The sequence below is a fragment of the Felis catus genome, chromosome E1 (assembly GCF_018350175.1).
Source record: "Felis catus isolate Fca126 chromosome E1, F.catus_Fca126_mat1.0, whole genome shotgun sequence".
NCBI classification, from domain to species: domain Eukaryota; kingdom Metazoa; phylum Chordata; class Mammalia; order Carnivora; family Felidae; genus Felis; species Felis catus.
In genome coordinates this window covers 7,094,245-7,108,982 of record NC_058381.1, presented here as the reverse complement: position 1 = coordinate 7,108,982, position 14,738 = coordinate 7,094,245, and the positions used below count along the sequence as shown (strand labels likewise).

General features: G+C 47.5%; 1 long non-coding RNA gene across 1 annotated transcript; it reads right to left on the bottom strand.

The window, feature by feature from the left end:
• Window positions 1–9,417: 9,417 nt before the first annotated feature.
• On the bottom strand, window positions 9,418–14,738 carry LOC111557824. Its single transcript, XR_006589346.1, has 2 exons — window positions 14,037–14,738; window positions 9,418–9,782 (listed from the first exon to the last, which is right to left on the bottom strand). It is a non-coding gene; the product is annotated as an uncharacterized LOC111557824 (long non-coding RNA).

Sequence of the window (14,738 nt, the reverse complement as noted above, 5' to 3'; positions counted from 1 at the left end):
TGACTGGCAGAGCGCATTGATCTGAGGTAGGACACTGGCTGTCAAACTGCCACCGAGGCCAGCCAGAACCCCAGCCCGTCTTTGATATGGAAATCCAAAGGGTGGGATTCCTCTTGAATGGATACGCAGCCAGTGCTGCAGACAAAGCGTGGAAGCTGAATCAATCAAGTCGTATTCTTGTTCCTGGAAACAGCTCAGAATCCGGCTTCCTGTTAGCCAGATCCTTTTGATTCTACTGACATCTACGGGCTGGGACTTAGCTCTGCTCTTCTCTTCACACACCCATTGTCCAAATCCGCCTATTTTTTAAGGCTTGGATGGGTAGAGTTTCCAAGACAGTGGAGTAAACCCACAGTCCGTTCAAAGGGGGCGCTCTAAGAACCACCCGCCTTTCTGTCCCCCCAGAGACAGGTGGAAAATTAATTCTATCAAAAGCCACACCCGGGGGGAACAGGGTCCCCTAGCAGTGGCCTTTCCAGGCAGTGTCTCATCACCTACCTGCTTTGCTTCAGTCACTTAAGAATACCTTGGCACACAGAGAGGATGCGGCTTCGGAATATACTATCCTCGGTATGGTACACTTCATCCACAGATTAACCAAGCTTGCCTAACACACACTGTATCAACGTAACTGGGAGGAATGACAAGGTCCTTTATTTTGTGGCACCTGTCACAGTCCTTGAGGCGGATCTGGAGAGACTGACCAAAGTTCCATGAAACCTCACCCTGCCTCTGGATGTTCTATTTTGAAGCAGGTGGCCTCTCTACTCTCTCCTCTTTGCATCCCACAGCCGGTACCGTGGTCGCCTTCCATAACGCCTGTTGCCTCTGTGACCAGGTCCCCACTCGGTGCCACCAACTCCAGTCATCAACTCGCATCACCCGGAGGCTCTGTATCCCCAAAGCTACTTCCACGGAAGCCTGTGGAACCGTGCTGGTCTCACGTCTGCACTGTCTGCCGACCTCCCCTGCCTGTGACTTGAGACCCCACGTTTGTTTCTGAAGGCAGAACACTCCACCCCTTCTTTAATGTGCTTCGTCTGCCACATGCCAATTTTTCCCTCACAAGGAGGAAGAGGACCTTCCCCAGGCAAACAGCCTAGATTCTTTAAACGGCACTGGGAGTAGCATGAATCCTGCATTTGAGATAAGAACGTTAGCCGATCGGGAGTGCCTGGGAGGCTCGGTCGGTTGAGCGTCCAACTCTTGGTTTCTGCTCAGGTCATGATCTCGCAGTTTGTGGGTTCCAGCCCCGCGTCGGGCTCCGCACTGGCCATGCAGAGCCTGCTTGGGATTCTCTCTCTCCCTCTCTCTCTGTCCCCACCCTCTCAAAATAAATAAATAAAAAGAAAATTAGCCAATCAAATATATAAATATGAAAATAGCATGTTCCAGTAAGCCAGGCTCCCATTGGGCTCTGATGGCCCACAGTCTTTGACTTAGTGCTCATTGATAGCAGAGGATGTGCTCTCCAAATGCTGAGACGCCGACCCCTTTACTTTCCGGAACAATCCGTATTCACACACAACCACCACGACAGAGACCTGAAGGTAACAAGAACACACGCTCTTGGTTTAAAATCCTCCTGAACAAGAGAAACTAGGAAACAAAAGACCCATGCGTTTTCTCCTCACTTGGAGGCATGACACTGGAGGAAGATCATGGACTTCAGGGTCTGAGAAAATGGAGTCTGAAATCATTTACTTTATCTGAGCCTGACACTCATCAGCTGGAGAATAAAAAGACAAGGATTTGAACAAGCCAAATATTTACATTTCTGACATAAGCCACACTCTATCCAAATGGTAGAGACTCTCTACACAGAGTCTCAAACTAGCCATCATAGATCTTAAAAGGTGGTTCCGATAAAAGAAAAGGTCAACCATCATTCAATAGGAAGAAAGGACCCAACCATCTTGAGCCTCCCTGCTACATCCTCTTCTGCCCCAAGATATCCTACGTCAGTGGTTCCCAACCCTGGCTGATGCCCAAACCTGTTATAATTACATGTGCGTGAGCCCTGCCCCTTCATATTCTGATGCAGTCTAAAATCGGGCCAGGAATGTGTATTTTCCATAAACAAGCACAAGGTGATGCTGAATTCCAACTACGTTTGTAGATTACTGACCACTCTACAGAACACTGGGGATTCCTCTGAGCTCAGGCAGTGACTGATCCTTTTACCCAAGACCCTTCCCTTACTCCCCAGCTACTCCCCTCCATATGAGGCTTGCCTCACATCTGTATAGGTGTTAGGAAAAACAGATTCCACTTACGGGTTCTCTGAGATCAAGGGGTGCCGAGGAAAGGTAATGGGTTCTCCCCATATGTTTATTTACTTTTGAGAGACAGGGAGATATACAGCATAAGCAGGGAAGGGGCAGAGAGAGAGGGAGACAGAATCCGAAGCAGGCTCCAGGCTCTGAGCTGTCAGCACAGGGCCCAACGCGGGGCTCGAACTCACGAGAAGCGAGATCATGACCTGAGCTAAAGTCAGACGTTTAACTGACTGAGCCACCCAGGTGCCCCTGATTTCTAACCAGAGCTAAAGGCAAATCATTGCCACTCATGTAGCTTCACGTTGCTCTCAGGACAGGCCTGATGTCATCCTCAATTCTTAAAGGAACGTCAGGTGTCCCTCACTTTAAAAAAAAAAAAAAAAAAGACCAGATCCAGGCTTGCTGCTCAAGGAATCACAAGGTAGCAGCCCTCCCCACGCAGGCTAAGGGCAGATACACTTTAATTATTTGCAAGCCAATTTCCAGGCGAAATCAGATTCAAAACATAATCCAACCCATCCAGATTCTGGGTATCTGCTCTAGAAATAAATCTTCCATTGAGGAAATACACAAAATATCAATGTTCCAGCTAAGTAATGAGCCTCGGCCTTGAAGGACCCAGATTGGATTTGAAACACAAGAGTCAGAAGATTGGAATTCAGGACTCCAGAGCGGGTCTGTTACTTGTAAATTGTATTCTCATGCCTAGCCTCACACCAGGATTTCCACCAAAGTCCCCAGAGACTAATTAATCTGTAACGGAAATACACCTTTTCTATTCTTTCACACCACGTTGCCTTCCTTCTCTTTCAAATAAATAAAGCGTTAAAAGATGCTCCACCCCACAGGGCAATTTTTAAATGAAGGATTGTTTCAGCCTGGAGGGTAGAGGACCCAGAAAATATGCTCAGTGTGAAAACTCTCCACCGAGAAAACTCCAAGCAGAACTGACTTAGTGTTGAATCAAGTCCCCTGATTTTGCCACGGTCCCCTGCCCTCCATCCCCCCTTGTCTCTTTGGGGCTGAGGAGAAGCTGACAGCTTAAACAAAGCCCTGGGTGAACAAAGGGACCCTTAGAAGAGATGAGCCCCTCGCCCGGCCTCACCCATCTCCCGCCCCCTCACCCCGAGTTTCAGGCGAGGCTTACCTCACCCAGAGGAAGAACCAAGCCCTTTGGATGATGAACACTAACCCTTTAGCATCCATTTTTAAAAACCCGCCATTAATATAGACTGACACTGAATCCCCTGCTAATCGGATCAGGGTATATTGCTCAAACTGTCATTCAGGGCCAAAGCCCCTTTATCTCGTTGCTGATAGGAAGCTAAGCTTCTTGACTCACTTTGCTGCCTCTTAGGAGTCATCAAGAATCTGACTTCTTCAAGCCAACAATTTTATTTGCTTAATCTTGGGTGAAGAGATTAGGGATTTAGAGAAGATTTTTCAACATCCCTGCCATTCCTGGTGAGAGGAGCCATTCCTTCCTCCTGTACCCCTTCTCCCTCTGCCGATGACACACACACACACCCCCCCCAAAGCAACAGACACACGCCCCAACACGACACAGAGAAATACAATACACACACCCCCAACACACTCCACACACAAAGATGCCACACACACCCCCAATACACAGAGATACAAGACACACACCACACAACACGCACGTTATGCATACACAAGAGAAAAAAGAGGGATTCAAGCCTGGTGGTGTTTCATCCAAACGTGGCACTTTCAGGGGCGCCTGGGTGGCTGAGTCAGTTAAAAGTGTCCGACTCTTGGTTTCAGCTCAGGTTATGATCTCACGGTTCATGAGTTCGAGCCCTGCATCTGGCTCTGCACTGCCAGTGCGGAGCCTGCTGGGGATTCTCTCCCATTCTCCCTGCTCTCTCTCTGGAAATAAACTTTAAAAAAATACTAAAAATAAGTGATGCTCCTATAGGGCTAGTGGAGCGAGTCTCAGAGTTTAGGAGGCCTCTGAAATCAGGTGGCCAGGGTTATGCACTTTTGTTGCAAGACCTGTGAACGATCAGGGTGCCTATTCCTTTATGTTCTGCCAGGGGTCAGCTTTAATTGGAGCCTGGTGGCTTTCAGATGGAGACCCCAGTTTTAACTGAAACCTAGCGGTTTTCAGATGGAGACCCCAAGTGTTGGGGCGTGGGGTGGTGGGGGGAGAGAGAAAAACTTCACATTCCCAGGACCTGGTCAGTAACACTCAGCAAATTCCCTGATATTTGTGGGTCCTTCATCACCACTGTGCATTAGAACATGTAATGCTCACTCCAAACCAAGCTCTGTAGCCCCACTCAACTCCCATCAGCTAACAACATAAGTCAACCACAGCACGAAAAGGAAAATGCTCTCCTAACCTGAGGACCAAAGGGGAAATTTATTACTCAAACTGGAGGTAACTCAGAGTAGGGGCACCAAGATGGCCAGGATTCAATAAAGCACATACAGTAACAGAGGAATGTGAGTCAGATGAACTCATATCCCCTCCCCCCACTACCCCCCCCCCCCCAGTGGCCTGGCACAAGCCATCACTGATGCTCTAAAACTCTACTTCTCCATCTCTCACCCGGGGACAGTGACAGATGTATAGCTGCTAGGTGGTCCTTATGGAGTCGTCTGTGGGTCAAAGTAATGCAGTAGGGGCGCCTGAGTGGCTCAGTCGGTTAAGCGTCTGACTTCAGCTCAGGTCAGCATCTCGCGGTCCGCGAGTTTGAGCCCCGCGTCGGGCTCTGGGCTGATGGCTCAGAGCCTGGAGCCTGCTTTGGATTCTGTGTCTCCCTCTCTCTCTGCCCCTCTCCCGTTCATGCTGTGTCTCTCTCTGTCTCAAAAATAAATAAACATTAAAAAAAAAAAATTAAAAAAAAAAAAAACAAAAAACAAAGTAATGCAGTAAAAGCTCTGGGGGGGGGGGCGGGGGGCGAGGGGTGCACCTGGGTGGCTCAGTCGGTTAACCGTCCGACTTCGGCTCAGGTCATGATCTCATGGTCTGTGGGTTCGAGCCCTGCGTCGGGCTCTGCGCTGGCAGCTTGGAGCCTGGAGCTGCTTCGGATTCTGGGTCTCCCTCTCCCTCTGCCCCTCCCCCACTCACACTCTGCCTCTCTCTCTCTCTCTTAAAAAAAATTTTTTTTTAAAAGCTGTGCATACTAATAAACACGGTTCATCAGTAATTTGTGTAATTATTGTAATCACTTGCAGAATGGAAAAGGAAAGGTTAAATAAGATGCCTATGGCGGGGCGCCTGGCTGCCTCGGTCGGTAGAGCATCTTGATCTCAGGGTTTGAGTTCAAGCCCCACGTTGGGTGTAGTTACCTTAAAAATTAAATAAAGCCTTTTTAAAAAACTAGGTGCCTATGGCCACCTTCAAATTAATCACTCATGTGGAAGAGCAACAGGTCTGTCCTGCATCCGTTCAAGGAAGAAGCAGCACCAACGTCCAAATTTCAGAGACGTGCACTTGAGTGAGCTCAGCTCATCCCAACTCAATCCCAAGGCCCCTTATCAAGCACATCGCGTGTGCCAGGCATTCTGCCAGCTGATCACCTGCTTCCCGGGAGCACATGCAAAGGGAAATCGTGGAGACGAGCTGGCTTGGGTGAGATCTACACGGTGTTGGACTTCACCAGCAATCCAGAGGAGAACAGTATCCGTCAACGTACACGTGGGTGAGAAAGTGGGAGCTGGGCACGTGATCAGCAGGTGCTTGAGGTAACAGCAGAAGGTCAAGAGACGAGACTTGCCAGGTAAACTGAGATCAGTCTGTGAAAGGCCTTGTCCATCATGCCAAGGGCTAATTCTACAGGTGGTGGAAGCTGCTAGAAGCTTCTAGGCAATGAGGCGACAAGATTAGTTTAGAGAATAGCTATGACCTATCGCTTGCCCCCGAACACCAACCTGAAGAAGCCACCACGCCTTCAGCGACTGACATACCCATTTTCCACTTGGCGACCCAAGCCCCATGCAAGGGGGGGCAAGGGCATCTCCCCTAAAACCTCAGGTGGTTAGGAGCACTGGACACATCCAAACTGAAGACCTGTGAATCAGGTTAGGAGATTCACAGACGTGAACGAGCTCATAAACGTGAGCCCAAGAGGGGTGCCTGGGTGGCTCAGTTGGTTGAGCAACCAACTTCAGCTCAGGTCATAATCTCGCAGTTTGTGAGTTCAAGCCCCGCGTCAGGCTCTGTGCTGACAGCTCAGAGCCTGGAGCCACTTCAGATTCTGTGTCTTCCCCTCTCTCTGCCCCTCCCCTGCTCATGCTCTGTGTCTCTCTCTCTCTCAATAATAAACGTTAAAAAATTAAAAAAAAAAATGTGAGCCCAAGAAATTGTGAGCGCGGTCACAATCCCAAGGGCTTTGTGCAGAGAATGGAGAGCGCCAATGACATTTCTCTAAAACTGGTGTATGTTCATTTCCACTTCTACTGTGCTGCCTCCCACACCTGTTGAGAAGAGTGTCGATCACTGTGCTTTGTGCTGCCCACAGACGGCACCTTGGGCTGCACTTTATCAACCCCCTCTCTGCATCTCAGAGCTCAACAACTTTGAATTCAGAGCTGTGGCCACCTGCTCATTTGACTCTGCCTGAGTCCAAGACTCCAAGTAGGGAAGCCAGATATGCTGACCGTGTAACCACACGACAGGGTCACGCAGGGCCAGGGAGCACCACCCACCCCTCCCCCTCCAAGTTGCAAGGCTACATCACGCAAGCACTGCCCGGGGTAATGCCCAGTCGCAGCAAGCCCTGTGAACTCGTTATGGACATCCCAGTGTCTTCGTGCCCCAAAGACAGAAGAAGCCAGCACTGGATTGCCAGCTTGCCTTCCCTCACTGCCTTTCTCTCCCCCAAGCTTCCTTGCCAAGGTCTCTAAGCCACCCTATTTGCTTTAGCTCCTCTGCCTGTGTTTGAGGTGGAACTCCTCACCTCCTCTTTAAAGAAATTAAAAGAGATTTTAATCTCTTTAAAAATTTTCTTAATGTTTTATTTGTCTTTGAGACAGAGCATGAGCAGGGGAGGGGCAGAGAGAGAGGGAGACACAGAATCCGAAGCAGGCTCCAGGCTCTGAGCTGTCGGCACAGAGCCTGACGCGGGGCTCAAACTCACAAACTGTGAGATCATGACCTGAGCTGAAATCGGACGCTTAACCGAGCCACCCAGGCGCCCCAGAAACTCATCTTTGTATGTCGGCATTTCAACTCAGCAGAAGCTGGGGCCCGTAATGGCAACGCAATGGGATAAAGTGCTGTTGGAGACTATGTATGAATAGGTGTTCAGGAACCAGAATGCACAACAGCCTGAGCATCTCACCCAGGAGGATGTTTTCAACGGCCAAAAACAAAAACCCTTTACCAAAAGTAACTATAATGATATTATCTCCCATAACAAGATGCCCCAAAGAAGCTATCTGTGGGGTTAGTGCAGGGGCCAGCCATGTCTTCAATGACCCAGGTCCCTTCCACCTGTCTCCTCTATCAGCATATTGACATGACCCTGAGGTTTACCTGCCCACGATCACAGGATGGCTGCTGCAGTTCCAGACATCACACCCTCACACAAAGGCAATTAGGATGGGCCATTTCTCTTTATGCATCTCTGCTAACTGGTTTCCCAGAAGCTTCCCAGCAGATTTCCCTTGGACCCCGCTGACCTACATTAGATCAGACACCCAAGTCCAACCTACAAAGAAGGCTACAGGAACGAGTATCTGGTATGACCAGCCTCTAGGTTAAGAGGCAACCTCAGTCGTGAGCAAGCAACCAGCAGTAGGGTGACCAATTCACCCTCATTTGCCATGACCTTCCCAGTCTTAAAACTGGGAAACCCGAGTCGTGAGAAAACTGGATGGGGTCACCCAACTGTTGTAATGGACACATGCAGGGTGGTGGAACAGTGCTAGGAGGGGGATGCTCGTAGCTTCAGGAAGGCGCTAAGGTACTTCAAGTGGCATTTGGGAGGGGAAAGAGGGACTGTCGCATGAGCTCTCCAGGGTGGAGTGGACCGGTCGTGATTAACATGTGACGCACGAAGAGCAGCCAGAAGTGACTGATGGCTCTGAGGTCCTGTCCTAAGTAACAACTCCCATTTATTCTGTCACCACACTGTGCACCAAGAGTCTGGGCCCAATGTGACTCAGCTGGCTCTTTTGCTCAGGGTGGCAAAAGGTTTAAATCAGAAGGGCCCAGGCTCTTTCTTTTCAGTTGCTGGCAGAAATCTGCTTCTCGCCATTGTAGGACTGAGGTCCCCAGTTTCCCCAGCACGTGGTGTCCTTCATCTTTAAGTCAACAACAGTTCCTCCTATCTGGTCCCTGCCTTACATCTCTTATTTTCTCGTGTCTCCAACTGGAGTAGGACTTCTGCTTCTACAGGTTCACGTGATTAGATTAGGTTTGCCCCACAGTCCAGGACAATCTCCCAATCTTAAAATCAGCTGAGTGGTACACTCAGTTACATCTGCAAAGTTGTTTTTGCCGCGTGATGTAACGTATTTGCAGAAGTAACACCAGGGGGCAACGGGCACGGGGACCAAAATTCTGCCAAACAGTCGGGTGGAACACGTAGCAGGCCCTCAGTGGCACTGTGCCAAAGGAGGAGGAGGCTTCTAGCAATACAGATCAGCCTTCAGTTAGACTCCCTCCCCAAGAAAGAGAAAGAATTTGAAGCCATCTGGAATGCTCCTAAAGAAATTCCTGCACTGACGAAGGAGAGCAATGGATGGTTCCCAAGACTCCATCTCACGCTAAGACCCCACAATTCCAGTTTTCCAAGTGGAGAAAGGTCTAGTATGTTTGATTAGTGAAAAGGCAGAGAAGTTTTCAGAAAATGCTCAAACCATTCTGATCCACATGTTTTGACTTTCTCTGCCAACGACTCGCAGTACAAACTCGAAAGCAAGGACTTCCAGAAATTGACCTTTCCTTTCCCGTCCCGTGGAGTCATTAGTTCTGAGAAAAGGCATGGAGACACTCAGATCCCCAATATTGGCCCTCTTCGACTCGACTCCAGGGGACTGGGCACTATAATGAAACACTCCCTGGAAGGGGCTGTTAGGATATCTCACCAACGTGAGGCTGTGAGGACCTTTCCCCTTTAGGTGACAGCCAGAGCGCGAAAAGTGGAAACAGACTCTGGCCTGCCCTGAAACTCAGCTTTTATTGATGGTAGATGCGGGGAAGGGGCTGCAGGCTGGACGGGGCTGTAAGGAGCAGGGATGAGGGCTCATGAACTTCTCTTTGCAAAAGGAAAATCCCCATGGCGCTGAACCCTTAAGAACGGGCATCTGGACGGAGTATCTATCTTCTCTGCCTATTAAGCAAACACGGACACGAAAGCCAGTCGAGGACGGGATGAGGGACAGCACAGCTTTAGACAGCGTAGGTCAAGTGTAGTAACCGTGGTCATCTGGTGCTCCAACTGGACGGCAACGTGAAGTAAAGTCGGGCAGGAGAACGACTGGCGGATATGCGTGAGAGTGGGTCGATTTTGGCTCACTGTTCACCTAGAAAGCGGAAGGGAAGAAAGCAGGATCGCAGCGCTGCAAAATCTTGGCGAGCACAGTATCTCACGTGGCGGAGCTGAAAAAGCAAGCCTGGAGTAGGTCAGAAAGTGCCCGAGGGATGAACGCCCCAAAAAGGGAGCCCCGAAGTCCACAATCCCTGGGCACAACATCTAAGACATCGGGGCACCTGGGTGGTGCAGCCAGTTGAGCTTCCCGCTTCGGCTCAGGTCATGATCTCGCAGTTTGTGAGTTTGAGCCCCGCGTCGGGCTCTGTGCTGACAGCTCGGAGCCTGGAGCCTGTTTCGGATTCTGTGTCTCCCTCTCTCTCTGTTCCTCCCCCGCTCGCACTCTCTCTGCCTCTCAAAAACAAATAAACGGTAGAAAACAAAAAAAAAAACAAAAAGAAACAAAAAAAAAACTAAGACCTCACGTAATCCTGAACATAGCAGAGAATGTCAGATAAGGAGAAATAAACACTAGAAAACATGGGTGTAAAGGCTGAAGCAACTGGGAGAGGATGGGGGTTATGATGCTGGCTACAACGCACACACTATATACACCAGGCAAGTATGGTTATCATTTTACCCACCCACACTCCGGCACGCCCACAACAAAGCTATGAGGAAGTAACCTGTCCGCGTTCAGCCAAGCTAGTGGAAGGCACAGCCAGGACATGGCCCACAACGGCAGGCCGTAGGACAGTACCCTCCTAAGCATGATGTCACCCTAGCACAGCTTAGACGCAGCACATGATTCAGGGGCTGAGCTCTCAGAAATGTTGACGGCTTTGTCCCAACTCCCCACCTCAGACCCCGAGGATCACCGCGTCTTCGTGCCCAAAAGGGCCACAGCAGTCTCTTGCTTCCAGTCCCCTAACGCACACAGGTTAGTTACCTTCTACGGTACCATTACCAGGTGACTCTCCCTACCTGCCAATGTCTGAAGCTGAACCCATTTTGCTCACAGCACACTCCATGGCCAGCCCTTTATAACTGTTACAAAAGCCTTCCACAAACAACACACACCTCAGCCTGCCTTCCGATTCCTACTGCTCATTGTTCAAAGGTCTAGACCTATATGAAAAAAGCCCAGTATTTCTCTCTGTATAAAATACAAGAGGGACGCCTGAGTGGCTCAGTTGGTTAAGCGTCCAACTCTCGACTTTGGTTCGCGTCATGATCTCATGGGTCGTGGGATCGAGCCCCGCGTCAGGCTTTGCGCTGACAGCACGGAGCCTGCTTGGGATTCTCGCCCTCCCTCCCTCCCCCTCTCCTCCTCCCACTCTCTCTCTCAAAATAAACTTAAAAAAAAATAAACCACTAAAATACAAGAGAGAGTTGAAGGCATCTATCACCACCCAAGTCCTCACTTCTCTAGGAAAAATACCGTCAATTCCCTCAAACATCGTGAAAGAACCAAAGACTACCAATGTCAACCTTGCCACTTCATCCACACAACCACAGCTGCTGCCACTGACCCTTCAAGCACAAAGAAAAAACAATACTCAAATATGTGAAATTTTTTACCAGGTCTAAGAACAGCACCCAATCAAAAGATTCAGAGTAACTATCTCATTACAAAAGACTGCTATAAGAAAAAACGGAAGCTCCAAAGGCTCGAGTAGATATTCACCGAAGAAGATCTAGGAATATCAAATGCACATTAACTCATTAATCATTTGGGCAATGTGAATTAAAATCAAAATGAGATACCACTGACCATCTATTAGAACGGCTAAAAAGACTGACAATGTCAAGTGCCCACAAGGGTATAGGGCAACCGGGACTCTCACACATTGCTGGTGGGAATGGTTTCTAAACACCGTTCTTTATTAAAAAGAGCCCGGAGTTCTTGGAGAAGCAGCTACTTCCAGGGCTGGAGCAAGAAAAACATAAGATGATCCAGAAGCATCCTACACTACCAGAAAGTAAGACAGGGTGTTGAAGGACGAGTAGGGACACATCTAAAGGACACAGGAGCCAATCTGAGAAAGTTTCCCAACAGCCAAACCTGGAATGATTTGAACAAAGTAAATAGCAGTAACACTGGATTCTAATCAACAGAATTAAAGGAAGATCCACAAACTCAAAATAAATGGTGGGGAAGGGAGAGCTACTCCTTATAGGAGAATTCCAAGTAGCAGATGCAAAGGAAATGAAGAAAATGGCCAAAAACCAACAGAAATACGTGTAGACAGGGTACACCAATGGGGGTTAAAATTCCATGGCCAAAGTTTGAGGAGAAACAGGGTATCTGAACATAGTCCAAAAGTATCTCCCTCAAGATATAGGACAACAGAGAAAGAATAAAATAGAAGACACAGTAATTGCACTTTGGAGAAAGCTAGCAGATCTCAACCAAGTGATCAAAGTCAAATCCAACAATATCCAAGAACATCAACATCCAAGAACAAGGCACATCCACATCACGGATCTTCTGCACTAGGCAAGAACGTGTCACTTCAGTGGGTATCCTTGCCAAAAACCAATAACCTCCGTCAAATTATAAGAAAACATCAAACTCAAATGGAGGGACACTCTACAAAACCACTAATCGGTACTACTCGCAAGTGTGAGGGCCCTGAAAAACAAAGAAAGACAGGAGAACGGGACAGATTGGAGGTAGCCAAGGAGAAATGAAAACCGAATGCAATGTGGAGCCCAGGATTAGAAAACGTTAGTTGAAAAAACACGGAATCTCGCTAAAGCCTGTAGTTTACATAACAATATCGTACCAAGTTCTTAGCTCTGAGAACCATACCCAGCTCAGAGAAGATGTTACATGACCTTAGAGGAAGCCAAGGGGCTTTGTACTAATTTTGCAACACTCCTGTGAATGCAGAAATATTTCCAAATACCAAGTTTTAAAAAACTGCGATCAGACTCTTTAGAAAGTAATGATAATATGGGGCCCTGGGCAACTCTGTCGGTTGAGCATCAAACTCCCAGTTTCGGCTCGGGTCATGATCTCACGGTTCCTGAGTTCAAGCCCACACAGAGCTCCCTGCTGACAGCACCGAGTCTGCTTGGGATTCTCTCCACCCCGTCCCCACTCATACTTTCTCTCTCAAAATAAATAAATGAACTTAAAAAAATTTTTTTAAAGTAACAACAATATCTGATTCATGCCCTACAGCCAAAGCTGAAGTCAAAGAGAAATCCCTACCCTTACATGCCTTTTATTAGTAAAAACAATGGACGTAAAAGAACTAAAACACATGCCTCCAAGAGATTAAAAAATATAAACGTGTACATGTACACCTACAAAAGGAGAAAGGAATAATAAATGTTAAGTGTCTATAAACCGGAAGAAAGAAAAAGAAAGTTAAAAGGATCACAAAGAAAAAAATACAAGTACACAATTTAAAGGCTAAGAAAGACATATTACCATTTATAGCCATGTACAGGCATGGAGAGAGAATTTTTTTAAACTGCAACAAACACTGTATATTAACTTTCTATTTTAGGAAATGGCAATAATCTAGAAAAACATAAATTATGAAAATTGACACAGAATACACAGGAAAGTCAAAAAGCTTAATAATGATAGAAGTAGAAAAAAAAAATTATTAAAGACCTACATATCAATGAGGCCTGAACTCATTTTACAAATAAATCCTTTCAAAGTTTCAAGAAATAGTTAACTCTTGGGACACCTGGGTGGCTCAGTCGGTTAAGCATCCAACTCTTCATTTTGGCTCAGGTCATAGAGCTCAGTATTCACGGGATCGAGCCCCGCATCGGGCTCTGTGCCGACAGTGCAAAGCCCACTTGGGATTCTCTCTCACTCCCTCTCTCTCTCCTCCCCTTTCCACCTATCCCCTGTGCATGCTCTCTCAAAATAAACAAACATAAAAAAAAAAAAGTTAATTTTTATGTCAATTCAGCTGTTTAGGAACATAGGAAAAGAACACTTAACGCGTTTTCCACAACGAGAACAATCCTAATCACAAAAACACGGTGTAAGTATAAAAATTAAAATGCTCCTGTTGTACAATTACTATGGCAGAGAGTCGCAATTCCTACCCTTGGGATTTTGTTCACATGTAGAGATGGAGAAATACGCCAAAGAGAACAGAGGCAAATTTTAAAAATGTCCGAGTCATTCTGTTTTCTCTGCATCTCTCTCAACTGTCAGACCACTTGCCCAGGGAGAGGCAGGCACACCCCTCGGGACGTTCGGGACACATTTCAGAAAGCCCGTGATCTTGGCGTTCCTGCCAAGGCTCGGTGCTACGCTCCCATTCGTACCAACCTGTCTTTTCTGTTCTATCGTGCCTGTCCTTACATCTCGCGTACGTGTTCTTTTAAAATGGGATTAATCAGAAAGTCTAGCCGCATCGATTTTTATAGACGTCTTCTCCTTTTCCTCATCAAAAAATCATTTGTAATTATATTGCCAGAATTTAATTTTTGAGAGTATTTCATCCTTTGTGGGCCCTCATCCTTTATAATGATTTCAGGCTTGGAATAATGGCTCCTTTTTCTGTAAAGCTTTGGAAATTGAAGACCACGGGGCTCAGACATGTCTGACTGATGCTTCCCTTTGGTGTCTGTAAGATGCCAAGCTTGCTTTCTCCAAAGCCTTCTTTCGATTCTGCGTAACCAATGATTCCATCCAAGTTGACCAAAAATTCGCAGTTTCGCTACAGTTACTTTCTGTGACTTTTCAAGAGGGGACATTCCCCAAATCTCAACTTTTTTTTTCTTAAAGAAATTTTCATGTTTCTTATTTTCACGCACAAAGAAGGCCCAAGCTGGTATCCATTTTTCGAACAGTGCTACAGCACTAAACAACTCTAATAGATTATTTGGAGTCTCACTAGGCCTCAGGAAGATGTCTTACAAAACCAACTCAGCTCAAATGCCTGTTTTCACCCTACCAGTTTCAGAGTGCCCTGCAGAGACTTCTGAGGGTAGGAGAGCCTCCCCTCCTACGGGACCCTGGAAAACATCA